This window comes from Amblyomma maculatum, chromosome 10 (assembly GCF_055883805.1).
Source record: "Amblyomma maculatum isolate TAMU_Amacu chromosome 10, ASM5588380v1, whole genome shotgun sequence".
In the NCBI taxonomy this organism is placed as follows: domain Eukaryota; kingdom Metazoa; phylum Arthropoda; class Arachnida; order Ixodida; family Ixodidae; genus Amblyomma; species Amblyomma maculatum.
In genome coordinates this window covers 113218818-113242032 of record NC_139353.1, presented here as the reverse complement: position 1 = coordinate 113242032, position 23215 = coordinate 113218818, and the positions used below count along the sequence as shown (strand labels likewise).

The 23215-nt window shown below is 45.0% G+C and overlaps 1 long non-coding RNA gene across 1 annotated transcript in view; it reads left to right on the top strand.

Moving 5' to 3' along the window:
* Positions 1-573: 573 nt before the first annotated feature.
* The window catches only part of LOC146177264 (uncharacterized), a 44004-nt gene continuing 21362 nt past the window's right edge, over positions 574-23215 (top strand). Inside the window, exons 1-2 of the long non-coding RNA XR_014701293.1 lie at positions 574-710; positions 4886-5034. This is a non-coding gene — a long non-coding RNA (uncharacterized LOC146177264). The remainder of the gene's footprint in view (positions 711-4885; positions 5035-23215) is intronic.

Below are 23215 nucleotides of genomic sequence, written 5' to 3'. Positions count from 1 at the left end.
TTTTGTAACAGAAATATTTTTCGAGGTTTCGTTTAGTTGCTAACCCCAGACTAAATGACAGTAGTTAATTCTAGAGGAGGTTTCCTCATTTTTGTTCAGAACTAAAGCGAGCGTTTTGATTTAAAGTAAAGAGAAGAGAAAACCTGCGCCACGTAGCGGGGCACATGCCTGCTGTGGAATAGGCGCCGGCATTATGAAATATAGTCACAGCCTAACTTGTTGAGTCGCCTGCTTATGGTGGTTTCCATTCGCTCCATTTTTCTCCAGTTTAGAAACACGGGTAGCGACAAAATATTCAGAGGAGAAAGGTTTTGCAGGCTTTTTGGCTTACTTTGCAAGCATGGGCGAATGACGCAAAATAATGCGTAGCATTTAAGAGATGAAGAGCAATGAGAGCTGTAGCTAAAGGAAGGCAGGGAACATATTAGTACTAATTTTAATTTCAAAACGTTGCAGCATATTCTGTTTCTTCTCAAAATTGGATAAAGCACTTTGTAGGCAATTGTCAGAGGTTAATAAGTAAATTAGAGTACATTTTACCAGTCGGAAACAACGCATGTGATGTGCGTATAAAATAGCCACACTTCGATTACTTAGCATCTATATAGGACTTTTAGATTCAGTCCTGTTCTGGTGCAGTCATGCACTTTCTTATTGTTATTATGCTTGCCTGCAGTAGCCAGGCTGCGTCCCTGGATGAATTTCAGGAGGTGAGATATTGATGCTGGGCTGTACCACAAACTATATTTATTTACTGTCGTAAATTTACTGATATAGAATACCTATGCAAAATCTTATGATGTGGGATGATTGACCATTCGAAAAGGGCGGAATTGTAAAATACTACAACTACTCTACCATGAAGGCAGAATTGTAATCCAATCTGCGCTGCGGAGATAAGATCAATATATCTGCTACAGAGATTGCTTAGCTCGAGGGATGTGAAAGGTTTTTGTTCTGCGCTTGATGCAGTCTCCATAGTAATAAGGATGCCAAAGCACGATGTTTCCTTGTCGCTTACATGGAGTGGTGGCTGCACTACATCTCTGCGTGTACAAAATGAAGACTACCTTCTTTCCCGCGCACATCACTTCCGTTCTGTCTCTATAAAAGGGGACTTATTTTATTAGAAATAGCATCTTTGAGACTTAACCGGAGCTGGAATTGTTTACATAATCGAATGGTTTATAAAACGCCTCAAACACTACCCCAAGTTGATCCCATATAGTCCAGAGCATTGAACCTTATAGATAATACTGGGATTTCTATACGTGTATACGTGGGATGTCTATAGTTCGCGATGCAGATGTGCACAGTGCAAAAGTATTTCTTTTTCTTGATTCTAGATGAGTTCCTGTTTACAGCATAGTAACTCTTCAATGCATCAGTTACGCCGCTTTTGCCACTTATTTCATGTGTTCTTTCTGTTTACTGGTCTCAAAGCTTTGCGTTTTAATCAACTACTGGCAGCGGCGTCTCATTGAATAGCTTGTAAGAAATTGTGAGAATAGGTACAATGAATATTAGGAGAAGCAACTTAAAAAGCATTAAAAAGCAGGCCTAAAACCAAACTGTCGAAATGGCAGAGCAAAATACTAGGTTATTGAAATGCTGTAATACTGGCAAAACTTGTTATTTAGGCCTTATATTAACCGGTCACGGATAACAACACCATGAGACATTAATTAGATATTTGGACAGGGCGAGTTAGAGACAAGTAGCACACAAATAATGACACCTCAATTCTCTTTCGGGATTAAGACAGAATAAAACGCGGCCGACACGAACGAAAATATTCGCTAATTAATCTCGTTCCAAAATGCTGGATCGGCCAGTCGTATTTCTGTTCTGCTCCGAAATCTACGCCGTCATGCACGCTTCCAGTGCAATATATGTCAAGAAGTGTTTTGTGAAAAACAATTTCTTGCTTTCATTGAGGCAAAGGACACCAGCACTATTGCAATTTTCGCACAACTTATTGCGCAGCATGTACGAGTGTTGTGCCCATTATATGCTCGCGAAAATATTTTCCGCCACAAATCACTAGTCCCTTAGAGCATGGGCTTGATGCTTGGTCGCAGATTTCGAAAGCTTTATATTGAATGTGGAAGGATTAGCAATTTGTGGCACGTCAGTACCAATGTGATACCTTCGAAGCTACCGGTACCATATTACCATTACTCTACCTCCCTTCTCAAATCATTTGAGTGTAAATAAATGTTCTCTCCTCCTCCTCCTGGCGCAACATCATTCTTCGCCTCCTTCTTCTTCTCTGACCTTTCCTTTCGCACAATAGACGATCGTGTGTTCATCTTTCAGGCCAAATTTTTTGTTCTGGTTCTCATCAAAGCATACACTTTAAAATAATCAAATTTTAGCAAATATAATAGAAATAGATTATGTAGCACACGGCACTACCATTAGGCACGATGTGTTTCACAAAACAGCGAGAACAGTACAAAATATTTCTAAGAATTTTCCACCTAATTTTAGCAAAAGCCTCTGACAAGCCATTCGGGATCTTTTTATTTCCTGTGAACAAGCATCTTTTTTTCTAATCTATAATAGTAGTTATCATGTTGAAAGATAATTGGTTCTTACATGCCCTACACTCATGTCTTAAGAAACTGTAAACAAGACACAAAGAAGAAGAATGAACGACAGTGACAGGCGCAAACTCACAACGTACACCATTTTGAGTTAGTGCCGCACCCGTGGTTTATTTTTTTGGCATTTTGCCAAGTTCGCACTTTTTTAAACCATGCATGTAAACCAAGTTGCCCAAGTTTCTGCTCTTCTAAATGCCCTGCGCTGCAACAAGTCAAATATACACCACTTTGCAAATCGATTAACTTTTGTCTAACATATTTTAATAACGCTTTCTCTGCAAATTAAACATAAATAAAGAACGGTTTTGGTTATCATAAAAAGCAAATAAATTATTACATTTACCGGTTACGAAAAACTTGGTTTCACCTGCGCAACATACATATCCAATTCTGGTCAAGTGTTTTAGGCAGAATACACAAACATAATGGCTGGGTTATATTAGTGACTTTTTACAGGAGTAAAAAGCCATTTTACAAGACACTCCTCAATACATAAACCCTCCCTGTGGGTTCAAGTACCTGCTCTAAGAGAATGAGTTTTTGGGGCTTGTGACTAAAGCAGGAGGTTTATATCTTGATGGAGTTGGTGTTTCTCTTTTTACTGCCGCTTAGGTGATTAGAGTAATGAGTATTTGCAGTGTAGTAGAGTGTAAATTGAGATATTAGTTATTAAGCGGCAAGCAAAGTACATTTAAATACGTGGAAAAAAAACAAGGAGAAAGCCACAGGCAGGAAGGGATCAAATTTTTGTGCTATGCCGTCACACCAATCTTTTGACGGATAATTAAATAACCTTTTTTTTTTTTAACAGAAACACCCGCTATACTTTGACTGTCCATAGCTAGCTGGAAAAAGCTACAAATGTGCTGCCTAAATTTTTAATTGTGTTTAGCTGTTTGTAAGCGAATTCTTTCGCCGCTCCTTTGGCTTTACTGCATCAGCCGTGTGCCGTCCGAAAGTTATCCGGCTCCTTTTTCATGTCTTCCTTTGGGACCCAGCATGGGCCTCCACAGCTCTAGTACCGGGTTGTGTCTCACTGCGAACACCAGCGCCGTTCGCAATACTTGAATGTAAGAAGTGGCCGCCGTCTCCTTTTAAAAACGTCCTCTAGAACCAAACTCTCTTAATGCGCACTCCGCATGCATAGGTCCGGGTTGGCCATGTTTTAAACGTCTTGGTGGAGAGCGCTTTACAGTAGTCGGCCTTTAGTGCCGTTCTCCATCTTACGCTCTAGTCTTTGTGAGCAATGCCGGACATAGCTTGCAATCATGGCTGGCTCTGCACACAGGTGTGTCCTTGGCCGCCATTTCCACAGTAGGTGGCGCCTGATGTTTCACAGAGCGTCTAGAAGAGGCGAAACAAGTGTAACATCCAGGTGCCTATCTGGTAATAAAATAAAATAAAACGAAATTACCGAGATCGAAGCTGGCAGGTCTAAGATGGAATGCCCACTTTTTCTGTAGAAAGAGAATCAGTCGATGGTCATGTAGAATTTGGAATAAAGGGTTAAATAATCTTTATTTTTGTACTAGCATTCTATTTGGGAAATTCCCATGAAATATAGCTTAAACACATTGTCACCTAGAGTTTACTGCTTTGCTATCGCCCAGCTTTCTGCTGTGCTGACTTCCTGGCGGGTTATTTAGCAGAGGTATGGCTTTGACTGCCTGTCGTCTAATATTCGAACAGCTTTAACTAGAATATATTCTTCTGCAGCTGCGATCTTGATAATAAATATAATCTCGCTTCATTACTGTCAACATTGTTCTGTCTACTGGAATAATTTCACGTAACAGGTGGCGAAACCTAGTGGAGGAGGTTTTTGCAAGGCCTTGTCTCCAACGTTACTTATCCAATTCCTTCCGTTTTTTCTCGCTCTGAACAAGTTCTCACTAACATGGTGCGAGCCGGTGCAGTTCACGCACCGAACATACTGAGGTGATGGCGATGAACCAGGATCAGCCGACACACTTGCAGTGCTGACTCCATTGATCTGCAGCACTTGATCTGGATGTGTCTTGGCACGGCGAGTTGCTGTACTTGCTACACCTCTGCTCATCAAATTGAGACATATGAAAAGAGGACAGCACCCAATATCGACGCAAAGTGCTAGCTAAGTTTCCTGCTTAACTTCATCTCTTAGTCTGGCGTCCTCATCCTCGCTTAACCCATCCACTTCCTCTTCATGTCTCAAATTATGATTGTTAATATAGATTTATGAATGAATGATTTCCAGATTAAGCAGCAGTAATACGCCGTTTCGTTTTTTTTTTCAGGCATTGAATACTAGTAATCCTATTTACTTGTATTGGCAAAGTGCAATGAATCGGCACAATGGCTGGAAATGCGTATATTTATCTCAATACCAGAAGCCAGAGAACGACGTCTATTTTTTACAACAAAATTACAGGACTGGACAAAAAAGGTGCGTAGAAATTACGTTAAATTAAAAGTAGGCAATGTACAAACAAGCAAACTCCAGGTGCAATATTTAATGTGAAATTGTAGAGCATATTCGAAGCGCTCGCTCGATCTGTTCCTTCTAAACCACTGCGGGTTGAGTATGTCGTTTCACTGCGGTACTTTCCCCAAGGTTATTTATTACTGATGTTATCCAACCAGCTATATATCTTGAACGGGCCACTGTTCCCTTATGTGGTACATGCACGCTTGCAAGATGGTTTTTGAAAACAGCATTTTACTCGGATATTTTTCTGAAGCATTTATAAGGCAGCGAAAAACGGCCAGACTTCGGTCAACTGTATGAAAGCAACGAAACATTAAGCGATTCTAAAAGAAACAATTTAAGGAACTAAAAGGATTTGTTAGAATTTCAGCATCATACATCATTCACCGCACCAGCCACGCTTTTTCCGTTTTTCATTGACGTGCCCGAACTCTTACTTTGTCAGCCTGCTTGTTACCACGGTTAGCTAAAGGCTCTCAACGGACTTGTAGAGGCGCTGCTTCCGGCGCCGCCTTTTACCTCTCCACAGCCAGCGGATGTTAACAGTGCCATCCTGCTTGGCACGCGCTGCTGAGACGTAGACAGCGGTGCCGGAAGCGGATCCTCTAGGCCTGCAGATATCCCGAACGCATCGTCGACATCACCTGCTCTTATCATTTGATGAGAAGTTTAGACATCCATCGTTGTATCTGAACATATATCGCATTGTAATGAACATTCTTCTGCAGATTGCGTGCCTTATGCATTACCCTCGAGGTGTCTTTAAAAAAATAAAATGAAGTGAATTTATAAAAGAAATTAGCCGACGGCTACTGACACAAAGGAAAGCGTAGGAGATTTCATTCGATTTTGCAGGCGTTGAATAATATTTAGTACAATAGGTTTATGCTTTGTAGCTCAGCTTCATTATAGTATTCATGCCCAAGGTGTTAGAAGCAGAATTCAACATTTCAGTCCTCAGGAGCATATGGAATTATCCAAGATATTATTCATCTTTATTCGAGAAACAATTCACGCCATATGGATAATACGAAAAAGAGAAGAATAAGAATTCAAAAATTGATTCCACAGTTCAGGCAACGGCCCTGTTTAAATATTGTCTTCTGAAATGCCTCGGGGTGCACATCACCGAGCGAACACGATTCAAACACCAGAGACGTCATCATTATAGCGACACGATCCCCGTATTGGGCTCGGCGCCTACTGCTGTAGCCGGGAAGAGGCCGTGCTCCCCAGTACATCTCCCATCCTACCCACAGGCTGCGGAGAAGGTGTCTGCTACTCCTGAAGCCCTATTCCACTCTACCAGCTTAGCAAGAGTGGGACGCGGAGCGATCCGTTAACCCTCCTGTGCTCAGTTAAAAAATACTGAATTAGCAGCACTATTGACGCCGTGTGTTTCTCCCGAACCAAAGCCTGTCATTGTGCCAGAAATAAGTTCTGACGTAATAAAGTTTAAAGGAATAAACATGTGCGAGCAAAAGTAAACACAGCACACTATTGCCTTTTAACGTTTATCACCGGGTTCATAATTAAAATGGCAGATGAGGCTTGTACAACCTGTTAATGGGCGCCAGTACACTTCTTCGTGGTTAAAAAGTGTTTCTTTATATGCTATACTGAATTAGTGTCTGAAAGTATAAAAAATATTCTCCTCCGTCTACTTATTTCCCGCCTGCACATTTTTTCGGAGCCCCTTAACCCAGAAACGCGATGTCTGCTTGTTCATGGCGGCAAAACGTATCATCCGTAGGCGCTCGCAAGCATCCGCCTTAATAAAAAATTAAGATTTTAGTTTCAAGCTGCAAAATTTGGGATTTGAAATAGCTGTGCGCTGGTGACTGAGATGCTCATCGAGAACAATGCATTCTTTCTTTCCGAAATGTCAGCCACGGTATATTTTGCGACGCTATCATTGACCGAGGTGGAGAGGCCTAGCACCGATTTACACTTCGAATTAACCCTGCGCTCTCCCAACTGCAGCATCGCCAAGTGAACGAGCTCCTCCAGCGCTATCGGCCGACCTTTTCCCATTCTTCACGTGTGGTAGAACTGATCTCGCCAAGCACCGCATTATTACGGATGATACCGTGCCACATCTCCGACAACTCACCTTACTGAGTGCCTCCGACTGAACGCGCCGTTATCACCCGCCAACTGAACGAGAGGCTTCGAAATGATGTCATCCAGCCCTCGCGGAGTCTGTGGAGAGCAACTATCGTTCTTATGAAGAAAAAGGATGGGACGCTGAGGTTTTGCGTGGATACCGCCGGTTAAACAAAGTTACAAAAAATGACGTCCATCCCCTGGCACGTATCGACTATACTCTGGACTGTCTCTGCTCGGCGAAATATTTCTCTTCAAAGGACGTGAAACCCGGATACTGGCCAATAGAGATTTATGAGAGGGACCGAGAGAAAATGGCGTCTATTACTCCGGATGGGCTCTACGAGTTCAAGGCTATGCCCTTTGGTCTCTGCTCTGCGCCGGCTACTTTCCAACGGCTTATGAACACCGTACTTGCAGATCTCAAGTGGCAGAAATGTCTCGTTTGCCTTGACGACGTTGTGGTCTTCGCTCCAACGTTTGACGAGCACCTTCGGCACCTTGAAACTGTTTTGTAAGTCATAACATCCTCTGGACTTACTTTAAAGAACGAGAAGTGTCATTTTGCTTACACCAAGCTCATGTTCTTGGGGCACGTCGTAAGCCAAGTTGGTGTCCTGCCGGATATTGAGAAAACGACCGCTATTGACAGCTTCCCTCCGCTCCAAGACCAGAAAGCTGTTCGACGATTTCTTGGCTTATGGGCTTACTACCGGCGGCACGTCGAAGTTTTCGCTCGACTCCCCGAGCCCCTAACACGTCTGAAGAAGACAGACACGCCTTTCACTTAGGATACATCACATATACAAGCATCCCGGGCAGCACAAACAATTTGCTCAACACTGGTATTGCGTTGGCTATGCACTGGTCCCATGTTGGACCGGGCATAACCAGCATATGCCAATATTGGGCCAGTGAACTGTGCTGTCTGGGCCAAGAGCTTCAACACCGCCTACAAGCAACTCCCATATTGGCCCACGTACGGCAAAAACGCAGACACGGCGCTTCACACCGATGCAAGCCACGTAGGTCAGTGAGCGCCGTTCTAGATCAAATCAACGACGGCAAAGAGAGTGCGATCGCTTCCGCCGGTCTCTATCTGTCTAAAACGGAATTGAACTATTCTGCAACTGAAAAAGAATGTCTAGTCATTGTGTGGGCGACGTCAAAATTCCGACCATATCTTTATGGGAAACTGTTCAAACTAGTAAGTGACCACCATCCCAATGTTGGCTCACGAACCTAAAGGACCTGTCAGCCCGCCTTGTAAGATGGAGTCTGACTACAGGAATTCGACATAACTGTCGCGTACAAGTCTCGGCGCCAGCATCTGGACGCCGACTGCCTCTCGCGTGCCCCTGTATAACCCCGCAGATGAAATTCCTGATGACCCCATACTGTTAAATGCCATCAGCGCAGAGTGCCTCGCTGAAAGACAATCTGCAGATCCCAAACTTCGTCATATCATGGACTACGTAAATGGTGCAGGTACAACTGCTCCGAGAGACTTCAAGCCTGTTCTGTCACCGTTATGTGATCACGACAGTGTTCTCGTGATGAAAAACTTCTCGGCCAGCCAAACACCATATCTGATTGCTTTACCTATGTGTATACGTGGGGAAATTTTACAAGCTTGCAACAATGAACCAACTTCTGGATATTTGGGAGTGAGCCGCACACTTGCAAGTCTCAAGAAAAAGTGCTACTGGCCGCGCCAAAATTCAGACGTTTCACAATAAGTCAAAACGTGTCGCAGCTGTCAACGTCGTAAGGTATCGCCGACCAAGCCCACCGGATTCTTGAAGCCAATAGACCCGCCAACGAGGCAAGTCAAGCAGATCGGCATGAACGTCATCATCATCATCATAATCACCATCATCAGCCTGACTATACCCAGTACAGGACGAAGGCATCTCCCATTTGTCTCCAATTACCCGGTTCTGTGCTAGCTGCATCCACTTGACCTATGCGAACTTCTTGACCTCATCCGCCCACCTAACTTTATGCCGCCCCTGCTATGCTTTCCTTCCCTTATAATCCAGTTTGCTACCCTAAGCGACCATCGGTTATCCTCTCTTCGCACTACATGTCCTGCCCATGCCCATTTCTTCTTGATTTCTACTATGTCAGTAACTGGAGGTATTTCTCTGACCCACTCTACACGCTTCCTATCTCTTAATGTTACCACTACCATTTTTCTTTCCATACCCCATTGCTTTGTCCTCAACTTAAGTAGTACCTCTTGGTTAGCCTCCAAGTTTCAGCCCCATAGGTTGGTACAGGTAATATACAACTGTTGTTCACATTCCTCTTGAGCGACACCGGTAAGCTGCAAAACATATTCTGCTAGTGCTAGCCAAATGCGCTCCATCCCAATCTTATTCTTATTTCCTTTTCGTAGTCCGTATCTGCGATTACTGCCAGTCCTAACAAGACAAATTCGCCTAGTACTTCCAGTGATTCGGTACCTAACGTAAACTGTTGTTCCTCCGAGCCTGTTGAACATTACCTTAGTCTTCTGCATATTGATTTTCAAGCCTACCTTTCTACTTTTCCTGTCTAGGTCACCAATCATTCTTTGCAGTTCGTCGCCTGAGTTACTTAGCAAGGCAATGTTGTATGCAAATCGCAGATTACTGAGGTATTCTCCATCTACCCCTTTCCCTAACTGCTCCCATTACAAGTCTCTGAATACTTCCTCTAAGCAAGCTGTGAATAGTATTGGGGAGATTGTCTCTCCTTGCCTAATACCTTCCTTTATGGGAGTTTTGTTACTTTCTTTATTCAGAACTGTGGCTCCTATGTAGCCACTATATATATCTTCCAGTTTTTTAACGCATGGCTCGTCTACCTCCTGATTTCGCAATGCCTGCATCACAGCCGAGGTTACTACTGAGTCAACTGAGCTATGTATAATGGCTGGTTATATTCCGAACATTTTTGTATCACCTGGTTGATGATATGGACATGGTCGATAGTAGAGTACTGTTTCCGAAACGTTGCTTGATCTATTGCTTGATTGGACTCTAAGGTTGTCCTGATTCTATTAGCGATTACCTCAGTAAATACCTTGTACGTAACAGACAACGAGCTGATTGGTCTGTAATATTTAAGGTCCTTAGCGCCCCCTTCCTTATGAATGAGCATAATGTTTGCGTTCTTCTATGGCTCTGGTACCGTCGATGACACCAGCCACTGCGTATACAAAGTGGCCAGTTTTTCTAGCACAATATCCCCCCGTCCTTCAAAAATGTATAGTTATCTGATCCTCTCCAGCTGTTTTCCCCCTTCTCATAGTTGTTATTGCTTTCTTATCCTCGTCCTTCGTCACTGGTAGAACGTCTGACTGTTTTTCCCTACCGCCATTCTCATTTCGGTTCTGACTACTTTTGCTACTGAAGAGATCTGTGTAGAACTCCTGGGCTACTATGACTAGCTTGTCCATATTTGTGATGGCATTGCCCGCTTTGTCCCTTAGCGCATACATCTGATTTTTGTCTATGCTTTATCTCTTCTTCACCGCTTTAAAGCTTCCCCCATTCTTTACAGCATGATCAATTTTCTTTATTTTATACCTCCTTATAACGGCCATTTTACGCTTATTGATTAGCTTTAATATCTCTGCCAATTGTACCTGGTCTTTTGGATTGGAAGCTTTCATACTCTGGCGTTTCTTAATCAAATCTTTCGTCTCCTTAGAAAGCTTACCGGTATCCTCTCGAACTATCCTAACGCCTACTCTACAGCGCACTCAATAAAGATATTTCTGAAATTATTGTTCGTTGCTTCAAGGCTAATGTCGTCGTCCTCGGTTAGAATTGGATATCTATTCTGGAGAGAGATCCTGTACTCTTCTGCCCTCCCCTTACGGCTAATTAATTGATGGACTTCTTTCTTACTGGTCTGTTGCGTTCCTTCTTCAGATTTAAACTAATTCGGGAATTCACCATCCTGTCGTCACTGCATCGCACTTTCGCGGTTACCTCTACATCTTGCAAAATGGCGGGGGTTAAACACAGTATGAGGTCAATTTCATTTTTCGTCTCCTTGTCAGGAGTTTTCCATGTCCATTTCCGCTTCTTCTGTTTGCTGAAGAAGGTATTCACAATTATTAAGTTGTTGCGCTCTGCCAACTCAACTAGTAACTCCCCTCTGCTACTCCTAGAATGCTATAGTCACCTACTTCCTGGTCTCCAGCCTGCTTTTTCCCTACCTTGGCATTGAGGTCGCCCATTAGTACAGTATACTGCTTTTTTACTTTTCGCATTGCCGATTCTACATCTTCGTAGAAGCTTTCCACAGCCTGGTCATAGTAACTACATGTATGTGCATAGGCCTGTACAACCTTCAGTTTATACTGCTTATTAAGCTTAATACAATGACTGCCACCCTCTTATCAAAACTATAGAATTCATCTATATTATCCGCTATATACTTATTGACAAGGAAATCTACTCCTAGTTTTCGCCTTTCTAGCAAACCTCTACAACATAGTACATCTCCATCCTTCAGTGCAGTGTATCATTCAGCCTCCTAACCTCACTAAGCCCTATGACACCCCATTTCATAACCTCTAGTTCCTCTAACAGTACTGCTAAACTAGCTTCACTATCAAGGGTTCTAGCGTTATGCGTTGCCAGGGTCTGTTTCGAACGGCGGTATGTCCAGCGGAACCAGGAATTCTTACCACCCTCGGCTGCCTCTCAGGTCTGACCGCCGCAGTGGTCAGTTGTTCCGCAGCCACTGGTGATTAAGGACCGGGATTTTATATGAACTAATCAAGGGAGTTTGCGGCCAATTACTACACAAGGGTGGCCAACTCCTGTTCTGGTGAGGGAGTATGTTGCCGGACTTTTTCACCGGCATCAGGTCAATTCCCAAACCTGTTTATGCGATTCCACGCGGATTAGACTCCGCGGCACGCGGATTCTAATCCGGGCGGAAGAATTGCGCGGCAGCGGGATTCCAACTCTAGTCCTCGTGCATGCGAGGCGATGTTCTACTGTTACGCCACCGCCGCTACGCCACCGCGACATGAACATGCTGAGACCATTTCCTCTCTTATACTCCGGTAACCGGTGGGTCATCACTGCTACGGATTGCCTCACGCGATACGCAGAAAGCACCGCTCTACTCAACGGTACTGCCCGAGAGGTTGCAAAGTTTTTCATCCATTTCATTGTCCTACTACATGGCGCATTGGAGGTTTTGATCACTGATCGAGGTGCCACATTCAGAGCCGAATTGCTGCAGCAGATGTTTATTCAAAGTCATACAGAACACAGGAAGACGACACCATACCATCCTCAAACGAACGGCTTAACAAGACAATCGCTGCATGCTCTCACTGTACGTCGACGCGGAGCATAAAACATGGGATGAAGTGCTACCGTACGCCACTTTCGTTACAATACGGTGATCCAGGAAACAACAAACATGTCCCCTTTCCGCATTTTCCACGGCCGCGAGGTTACCACAATGCTTAATGCCATGTTGCCACATCTGGACGACCACAATCAGTAAGATGATGTTCATACCTGTCTACGCCTCGCCGAAGAGGCCAGTCAGCTAGCCAGGCTGCGAATTCAAAACCAGCAACGCCAAGATGCCCAACGATACAACCTCAGACGCAGTGATGCTCGGTACATAACTGGAGACCGTGTGTGGGTCTGGTTTCCGATACGTCGACGGGGCCTCAGCGAAAAACTTCGCTGCCGATACTTCGGACCGCACAAGGTGCTAGGACCAGTTGGAGACCTAAATTACGTAGTCGTTCCGAATGGATTCCAAACGTTTCGACGTTCCGCGTTCCCTGAAGTGGTCAAAGTGGTCCGCCTGAAACCCTATTACGACCGAAACAGTTGATATTTGTGTTTGCGTGTGTGCACGTATGGGAGCCCAGCGACTAGCCTTCCATGCTAGTTTGTTTGTTGTTTTCTCTCAAGCTCAACCTCTCAGCATCGGGACGATGCTTCTTTACCCGGGGCGCCAATGACACGGCGCATTCCTCGTCGTCGCTTCGGGCTTTCGCCAGCGCTAGAGCTCCTCGAGACGAAGAAGCCGAAGTTTTGGTGTTGAGCCGCGAGCCTGACCTAGCTCACTGCCACTTTGTACTCTTCTGTGTATATATATATATATATATATATATATATATATATATATTGTCACGGGACCAAGTCTTAGCAGAAGTCCCCGAGCGGAAGTCGCAAAGTGGCAGCGAGCTAGGTCAGGCTAGCGGCTCAACACCAAAACTTCGGCTTCTTCGTCTCGAGGAGCTCAAGCGCTGGCGAAAGCCCGAAGCGACGACGAGGAATGCGCCGTGTCATTGGCACCCCGGGTAAAGAAGCATCGTCCCGATGCTGAGAGGTTAAGCTTGAGAGAAAACAACAAACAAACTAGCATGGAAGGCAGTCGCTGGGCTCCCATACATGCACACACACAAACACAAATATCAACTGTTTCGGTCGTAATAGGGTTTCAGGCGGACCACGTCGACCACCTCAGGGAACGCGGAACGTCGAAACGTTTGGAATCCATCCGGAACGACTACGTAATTTAGGTCCCCAACTGGTCCTAGCACCTTGTACGGTCCGATGTATCGGCAGCGAAGTTATATATATATATATATATATATATATATATATATATATATATATATATATATATATATATATATATATATATATATATATATATATATATATATATGTGTGTGTGTGTGTGTGTGTGTGTGTGTGTGTGTGTGTGTGTGTGTGTGTGTGTGTGTGTGTGTGTGTGTGTGTGTGTGTGTGTGTGTGTGTGTGTGTGTGTGTGTGTGTGTGTGTAATGTTTTGAGCTAGGAAGTTGTTGGCCTCATCATATATATATATATATATATATATATATATATATATATGGGAAAGAAGCCAACAGTCGGCGAGGCCAAAAAAAAGCATTGGATATTGTACTTTGTCTTTTATTTTTTAATTTTTACTTCGGTAATCACATAAACTAGTAATGTAATCTGCTCAGCGGAAAGATATATAAACACAAAGTAGAAAGAAAAACAACATGTCGACGCTGGGAACCGAACCCACGACCTCTGATTATCGCGTCCGGTGCTCTTCCAACTGAGCTACATCGGCCGCTGTCCCCCCTGCTACTTTCTTGGGTACTAATGTTGTCTGTATGCGAACCTTGGATGGATGGATGGAATATAGGAGCGTCCCCTTTGAAACGGGGTGGTAGCAGTAGCTATCATGCTCATTTTTCTTCCTATATCTTAATCATTGACTTACAATGGTTAACTAAACCACCATTCTATTTATTAAATTTTGTTCCTACATTACTAACATTATGTCACTTCTCTGCTTTTAAGCCACCAATCTTCCAGTCGTTTTTGCTAGTTTCCACCGCCGGTTTATTCACCCGACCACTGTTATCTCTAAACCCCAGAGCTTCAGGAACAGTGATTGCGCCTGCACCAACATCCGGATGGATACCATTACATTCGAGTATACTATGGTCAATTGTTTCACTGCAGTTTCCACATACAGCACATGCGTCATCTCCATTGTTAAATTTCTTTTTGTACCTGCGTGTTCTAAGGCACCCTGATCTAGTTTCAAAAAGTAGGGCACTTGCCTCTTGAGTTATCAAAGAAATCTTCCTTCCTGATCTGCATTTTCCACTTTCAGTATAATTCCACACTCTGTTTCTTTTCCATCGAATTTATCCAATTTTTGCCTTCTGTGTTCTTCACGTGTTGCTTAATGCTCTTTATTTGTCCGTCCTTGTTACTAGCATACTTACTAGTTACTTTCCTAGTTATTTTCCTCCATTGTGAGTCAACGCTTTTAGGTACAGGTATTTAAATACTTTAGCTGCCCATCTGTTACTGTCCATTTTCCTCAGTCGTTCCTCATATAATATTTTACTCTGAGCTTCCCGTACTTCGAAAGATGCCCACCCCATATCTCCCTGTACCGCCTTATTTGTAGTTTTGCCGCGGGCACCTAGTGCTAATCGTCCAACGGATCTCTGATTTGTTTCGAATGTCGACTGTACCTCTGATTTTAGGCACAAAACCGCATTTCCGAAAGTAAGTCCGGGCACCGTAATTCCTTTCCAAATACCCCTCAACATCTCATACCTATTGTATCCCCACAATGCCTTATGCTTCATTATCCCGGCATTCCTTCGCCCTTTGGCCTTAAGTGATTGCTCATGCTTTCCAATGTATGCCAATCCTTCGTTTACCCATACCCCCAGATATTTATATTCTGCTACTCTAGTTATTTCAAGGCCTTGTATTTTAAGACCCTGATTAGTTGAGCCGCTGAAGATTATCAGACCCGACTTAACAGCGCTGAAACTGAAGCCTAGAGCCTCCCCTTCGTCTCCGCAACACTTAACTAGAGTTTGCAATTCTTCCAGACTCTCAGCTAGCAGCACAATATCGTCTGCATACATTAAACCGGGCAGGCGCTGCTCTACCGCCTTTAAACCTAATCTATATGACAGGTTAAAACCTAGGTTACTGTCTTGTATCCTCCGTTCCAGATTTATCATATAAAGCATGAACAGCACCGGTGATAGAGGACAGCCTTGTCCTAATCCTTTGCATACTTTGACATCCTCCGTACTTATTATCCCTTCCCACGTAATTTCTACTTTGTTATCCCGGTATATTTCCTGTAGGAACTCTATTATTTCATAACCGATACCTCCTTCTTTTAATATGTTCCACAGGAGTTCCCTGCTTACGTTGTCGTACGCCCCGTTTATGTCCAAGGCCAAATACAAAGGTCTATTTTCTACTATAGATATTTCGATGCATTGGGTAAGCACGAACAGGCTATCATCTAAGCGCCTACCATTTCTAAAGCCGTTCTGAAGTTCTCCGAAAATCTTGTTACTTTCAACCCATGCTTGCACCTTTAATTTCACCGCCTGCATGGCTAACCTGTACATAACAGATGTTATGGTAATCGGCCTGTGGGACTTTATGTGCATCCTGTCTCCTTTCCCTTTATAAATCAAATTCATTTTACTCTGCCGCCAGCTGTCCGGAATTTGCTTATTGGTTATGGCTGTTTCCAGAGCTTTTAACAACGTTTCCTTACTTTTTGGACCGAGTTCATTAATCAGCTTGATCGGAATTCCATCTATTCCTGTAGATGTGTTTTTAGGAATATTTTTTTCTGGTTTTTCCAGTTTAGAGTGGTCAGTTCTAAGCTGCTTTGTATTCTGCTACCTTGTGTTGCTTCCTGATTTGCGGAGATTACCCTATCGTCGCTCTTAAATGACTCGGCTATAACTGATGTAATGTAGTTCACTGCGTTATCTCCATTTAAACAATTTCCCTCGTTATCTTGAATCCAATCCTGCTTTCTTTGATTCTTCTTCCCTAGCCAGCTTATATGGTTCCAGACTTTTCTTGCTCCGCCTCTAGAGGCATCGTATATATATATCAGCCATCCAGTGATCGGTGGACTGTCTTATTTTACATTGGACGAGGGCCTGCACTTGAAGTTTCTTTCGCCGATATGATTCCCATTTTGGTCTATTTCCTCCTGAGATACCTGTGCTTTCTTTGCGTTCGGTTTTCCCTTGAAGAAGCCCGTCGTTGTTCAATAGCTTCCCAGATTTCCTTATTCCACCAGCTCTGTGGCTTCCTCTTTCCATTCCAGCGGTTTGCAACTTTAACCTCCTGAATTTTCCTCCTTATGAGCAGTTCTACCAGTTCATAACCCCAGTCTTCCATGGGGCTTTTCTCTATTGCTTCCTCTATGTCTGCTGCTATCTGCGCTATTTGATCGTCGTTTAATTTTGCGTTTACGTTTTGTCTAAGTTCCATTTCTTTTCATCAAGTGCCCCATCTGAAGACTAATACGTTTATGATCACTTCCCAGACTACACTCCCCTTCTTCGTCTATTTCCATTTTTGTGACCCTGTAATAAATTTTCTGCGACATTAGAAAATAGTCAATGGTCGTCTGCCTATTGCGAAATTCCCACTTGATTTGGCCTTCACATTTTGTTTCTCTATTTACTATAACTAGATCGTGTCGCTCACAGAAATCTATCATTAGCTTGCCGTTACAATCCGTGTATCCATCCAGATCGTCGATGTGGCCGTTCATGTCCCCCAGTAGAATAATATTGGCCCCGTTTCCAAACTGGCTTATATCGTCACTTAGACATTCAACAAGATCCCCGTTCTCTTGCCTGCATTGGTGTCCTGTTCCTAAATAAACTACCCTTAGCCATGTCCTTATGCCGGCAATTGTTCCTGAAACCCAGATATGTTCTTTACAAGATGAGTTAATTATTTGCCAAATTGTTCCCTGGTGTATCAACATGCGTACTGTTGTGTGTGTTTCTTCCTGTGTCCTGTTGAAGTTGTTGCGCGCATTTCTCTTATATATACATACGTGCCCCTCCACCCTTTTTTTCCGTTCTCGTTTTGTTGCACCCTTTCCAGACGTAGCCTTCTATAAACGGCGGATCTTCTAGATCCCTGAGATGCGTCTCGCAAAGAGCGTACACACCTATTTTGTCATCCTTCAACTGCTGTTCTATCCCTAGCCATTTCGCTCTTTTTCTGCCTCCTTGCATGTTTATGTAGCTGATCCTAGTGTTAGATTTCTTTTTTGTACTTTTCTTTCTCGACCTACTCTTTGCCATTTTGGGGGGCTCAGCCTTCATTATTACACTTTCTTCTGCTTCACTTCTAACTACCTCTGTGCACGGAGTCCTCGGGGACCCCCTAAAATGCTACAGCCCTGCCTGCCAGTCGCCAGCCGATCTCTACACCCATCCTTCTGTTAAAATGAATGCCATCTCGCTGAAAAGCGCTACCAAAACCTACCAAAACGTACCTCCCTGATTACCTCAACCAATTCGAAACGATTCTTCAGGCTTAGCTTTCTTATGTCCTGATTAACTGTCACCACGTCATTTTCCATTTCTCCGTTCAATCCTAGCACCTCTGGTACTGTGCATACAACTATCGGCGTCTGCTGTGCTATCTCCCTGATCTCATCAAATCCCTTAGCTAAACTTTCCACAACTCCTGCAGCGTCACCATTTAGGACATCGTTTAGCCCCGCGGCTACTATTACCATACTGCGCTCTGCGGAATTCTTCAACAGCCTATTTTTACTCTGTTTTAGCACTGCCCTCATTGTTCTCCCTGGGAAGGCTCCAACCAACACTCTCTTATCACCCCTTACACGTTCCAAGATATCTCGCTTACACCTGTTCATGTTAGAATCTCCGGCGATAAGCACCTGGGCCTTCTCTCTCCCTCTCCGAACTGTTGGCTCCTGCTATCGGTTATCTGTGTCCTTATCTCTGGGATTTTCATTCTTCCTTACTTCTTTTTCCGGCGTCTTAGTTGCTTCTAAACAACTATGATGGTTCGTATCCGCCTGACCTACTTTGCTTGGTCAGGCGCTGGTGAACCTTGAGAGTGTTCACCAGCGCCACCCTCAACCATAGCGGTGGACGTCGAACATCCTGTGTTACCGCCAGCACCAGGGTGGCGTCCGCTGCTCTTCCAACTGATCTATATCGGCCGCGTTCCCCCTGCTACTTTCTTGGGTATTAATGTTGTCTGTATACGAACTTTGAAAGTGTTCACCAGCACCTCTTTCAACTATAGCGGTGAACGTGGAACTTCCTGGGTTACCGCCATCGTCACGTAGAACGTGAGCAAGAGCGAGGCCGAAGGCTGTGCTAGAACCCTCTTACGCTAGCTATGGCTTCACGACTGCCTGAACCGAGATTCCTGTAAGCTACAAGCAGATATATGAAGGGGAAATGAGGGTTCTCGTTATAATACATGAAAAAAGAAGCCAACAGTCGGCGAGGCCAAGGAAAGCATAGGGGATTGTACGTTCCTCGCCAACAGCCTCGCCGACTGTTGGCTTCTGTCCTTCGTGTATTATAACTGTGGTTTCTTCCTTTCGTCCCCGTTTGTTCGCACTGTTTTTTGGATGATGTATCACCAAATCGCCGGTTTAACTATCCTGTTGGATGTAGCTGCGTTGGAAGAGCACCGGACGCTATATGCGGAGGTCGTGGGTTAGGTTCCCACCGTCGGCATGTTGTCTTTCCTTCTACTTTGTGTTTATCTTACCGCTAAGCAGATTACATTACTAATTTATGTGATTACCGATGTAAAAATTTAGAAAGATAAGGCAAATTACAATCCCCAATGCTTTCCTTGGCCTCGCCGACTGTTGGCTTCTTTCCTTCATGTATTATAACGAGCACCCTCATTTCCCCTTCATTTATCTGCTTGTAGCTTACGGGGGTCTCGGTTCTGGCAGTCTTGAAGCCATAGGTAGCTTAAGAGGGTTCTAGCACAGCTTTGGTCCTCGCTCTTGATTACGTTCTACATTACGCTGGCGGCAACACAGGACGGTCCACGTCCACCGCTAAGGTTGAGGGCGCCGCTGGTGAACGCTCTCAAGGTTCGTATACAGACAACATTATTACCTAAGAAAGTAGCAGGGGAGACAGCGGCCGATGCAGCTCAGTTGGAAGAGCACCGGACGCGATATTCCGAGGTCATGGGTTCGATTCCCGCCGTCGGCACGTTGGTTTTCCTTCTGCTTTGTGTTTATTTATCTTTCCCCTAAGCAGATTACATTATTAATTTATGTTATTACCGAAGTAAAAAATAACAAAACAAGTCGAAGTACAATCCCCAATGCTTTCCTTAGCCTCGCCGACTTTTGGCTTCTTTCCTTCATGTATTATAACGAGCACCCTCTTTTCCCCTTCATTTATCTGCTTATATATATATATATATATATATATATATATATATATATATATATATATATATATATATAGGATAAGTAAATAGACGTACTTGGTTGCTAGAGGTTACATAAAAGTGAAAAATTGCTTCATACTGTTTCCAAGTTTATTTGTAGTCGACGTTTCGGCAGGAGCCCTGCCTTTCTCAAGACTGAGAAAGGCAGGGCTCCTGCCGAAACGTCGACTACAAATAAACTTGGAAACAGTATGAAGCAATTTTTCACTTTTATATATATATATATTTATATATATATATATATATATATAACTTGAACGAACATAGAGAAGGTAAAGAACACTATACATCGGTTGACGTTTCGGCTGAGGACCGACCTTCGTCTTCGACTAAGTAGCGTTCTTCAGATGAAGGTCGCTCCCCAGCCGAAACATCAAAAGAAGTATAGTGTTCTTCACCTCGTCTATTTTCTTTCAAGCATATCCACCCTAGCCCTAAGAAATTCTTCTATATATATATATATATATATGTATGTATGTATGTATTGTACTGTGATAGTCAGCACTTCAGCCATCGATATGCACCTGTGCTTGTGCGACGAAGACAAAGAAGAAGTACGCTGGGCTCGCCGTTGCAAGGTCCTGTCCTCACAGCTCTCCATCTGAGCGTCAATAAACGCCCTATTACAATTGGTGGAGGTGCCGGAAACGATCCCACCCAAACTGGAACTGCGAAGCCGTACACTACCCTCTACGACCGCCATGCAAGACACTTCGACGCTGCCGGCCGTTCCACCCACGATCATGTGTGCTGGCGTCGTGCGCCAGCGTGACCCTTGCCTGTTCAGCGGCACGGCCGATCAAGATGTCGACGACTGGCTGTCATCCTATGAAAGAGTAAGCAGCTACAACAAGTGGGATGACTCATACAAGCTCAGTAACGTCATATTCTATCTGACGGACGTGGCGAACCTCTGGTTTCGCAACCATGAGGCTGACCTGTCATCTTGGTCGACATTTAAAAAGAATTTCGCGGAAGTGTTCGGCCGCCCGGCAGTGCGTAAGCTTCGTGCCGAACAACTTTTACACGATCGTGTTCAGCGCGCTGATGAGACCTTTACCAGCTACATAGAAGACGTCGTTGATCTCTGCAAACGAGTCGACCCGGCCATGCCGGAAGCAAACAAAATCCGCTACATCCTCGAGGGCATTTCTGAGGACGCCTTCCAGATGCTGGTAGCGAAAGATCCCACCAACGTTAGTGAACACGGGAAGCTTTGCCAGAGCTACGACGAGCTCCGCAAGCGGCGCGCTTCTAGGCGCCGCTCCAGTGTGTGCGACGAAGGCGTATCCGCATTAGCCCTGGGTGGTTCGCCAACTTCTGAAGGGAGCCCGCTGAATCAAAAGATCAAAGATTTGATTCGTGAAGAGGTCGCACGTCAAATCTCACTCCTTCCCCATTTTCAAGACTCGGGCCGCCTCGTTCCTGAACTGGCTCCATCTTTGGCCCCTGCTATACGCCGTGTCGTGCAAGAACACGTCGCTGATGCCTTGCCGTCCAACCCCGTGGTGCCGCCTGTGACGGCACCTCTCACGTATGCCCAAGTAACGGCTAGGCCACCACCTTCGCCCACGTCTGGCTCCTATGTGCAGGTCCCTGCCTACCGTTCACCGCCGCATGCTGAGCCTTCGTTTCAAGCCCCACCCTCAAGGTTCCGCCCACATCCTGTGAAACCTTGGCGTACTACGGACAACCTTCCGATTTGCTATGCCTGCGGTCGGCCGGGCCATGTTGCGCGACTTTGTCGCCAGCGCCTCCAACCTTCACAGCCTGACTTTCGATTTTACCCGTACGATACCGACAAACGCTCGCAAATGATTCCGCCCGGTTCTCAATTTGTCCCACAAGATCGTCAAACCTATACCACTCGTCGATCACATTCTCCTCGGCGCCGATCGCTTTCTCCAATGCTGCGACGTTCTACCAGCACCGTTGAGGGAAACTAACCGTCGCAGTTCCGGGGGCAAGAACTGCGCTTGTTTCGAATTCCTCAAATCCTCCATGTCGTCCCGCTAATGTTATCAAAGTTTCTGTAGAAGCCGCCACAGTTCTCGCTCTCGTCGATACCGGTGCAGCCGTCTCCGTCATCAGTGAAGCGCTCTGCCGTCGAATTCGCAAAGTGACCACTCCGATTTCCGACTTTTCGCTCCGCACCGCCTCATCACAGCACATACACCCCTCCGCATCTTGCACAGCCCGTGTGCTCATTCAAGACGTCTTGTACCCCATCGAGTTTATTGTTCTGCCGAACTGCTCGCATGATATCATCCTCGGATACGATTTTCTATCGACTCATCAAGCCGTTATTGACTGTGCTCGTGCACAAATTGCCTTCGCCCCCCTCTGTGATGCCCCCTTCTGTGATACCCCTCCCCGCACTGCAAAACTTCTCGTCGCCCATGACACCGACATTCCTCCGTTCTCTGCTGCCCTCGTACCACTGTCTTGTGAGTGGGTAACTCCTTTGACTGCGATTTTTACACCTTCCGAAGCCACCTCCCGTCATCCCTGCCTCCTTTTTCCGTTCGCAGTTCTCGAAATTCAAGACGGCAAGAGTGCACTTTATGCCTCGAACCCATTTTCTTGCCCAGCAGTCCTGCTCCGTGGCGAATGCATTGGACGTCTTGAAGAGCTTGATCCCAGTCACATCACCACTCTTGCTGACTCAACCCCCTCCTTCGACGTTAGTCTGTGCTCTTGCGATGTTGCGACCGCTTCGACGCCCTCCGACGTTTTCCAACATGCTATTGATGCTGATCTTCCACTTGCGCAACGTGATCAACTTGTCGCCCTCTTGCAGAACTTCGCTTCTTCATTCGACTTTCCTCAAACTGACTTGGGCCGCACGTCTGTCGTAGAGCACACCATCGACACCGGTAAAACTGCACCTTTGCGCCAGCGCCCCTATCGCGTGTCGGCTCCGGAGCGCCAAGTAATTGCTGATCATGTGGACGACATGCTCCGTCGGGGTGTCATTGGGCCATCCCACAGTCCCTGGGCGTCTCCAGTTGTGTTGGTACCTAAGAAAGATGGCTCCTTCCGGTTTTGTGTCGACTACCGCCGGCTCAACAAGATCACGCGCAAGGACGTCTATCCTCTGCCACGCATCGATGACGCACTAGACTGCTTGCAGGGCGCCGAGTTTTTCTCCTCGTTGGATTTACGATCTGGCTACTGGCAGGTGCCAATGGCTGACGCTGACCG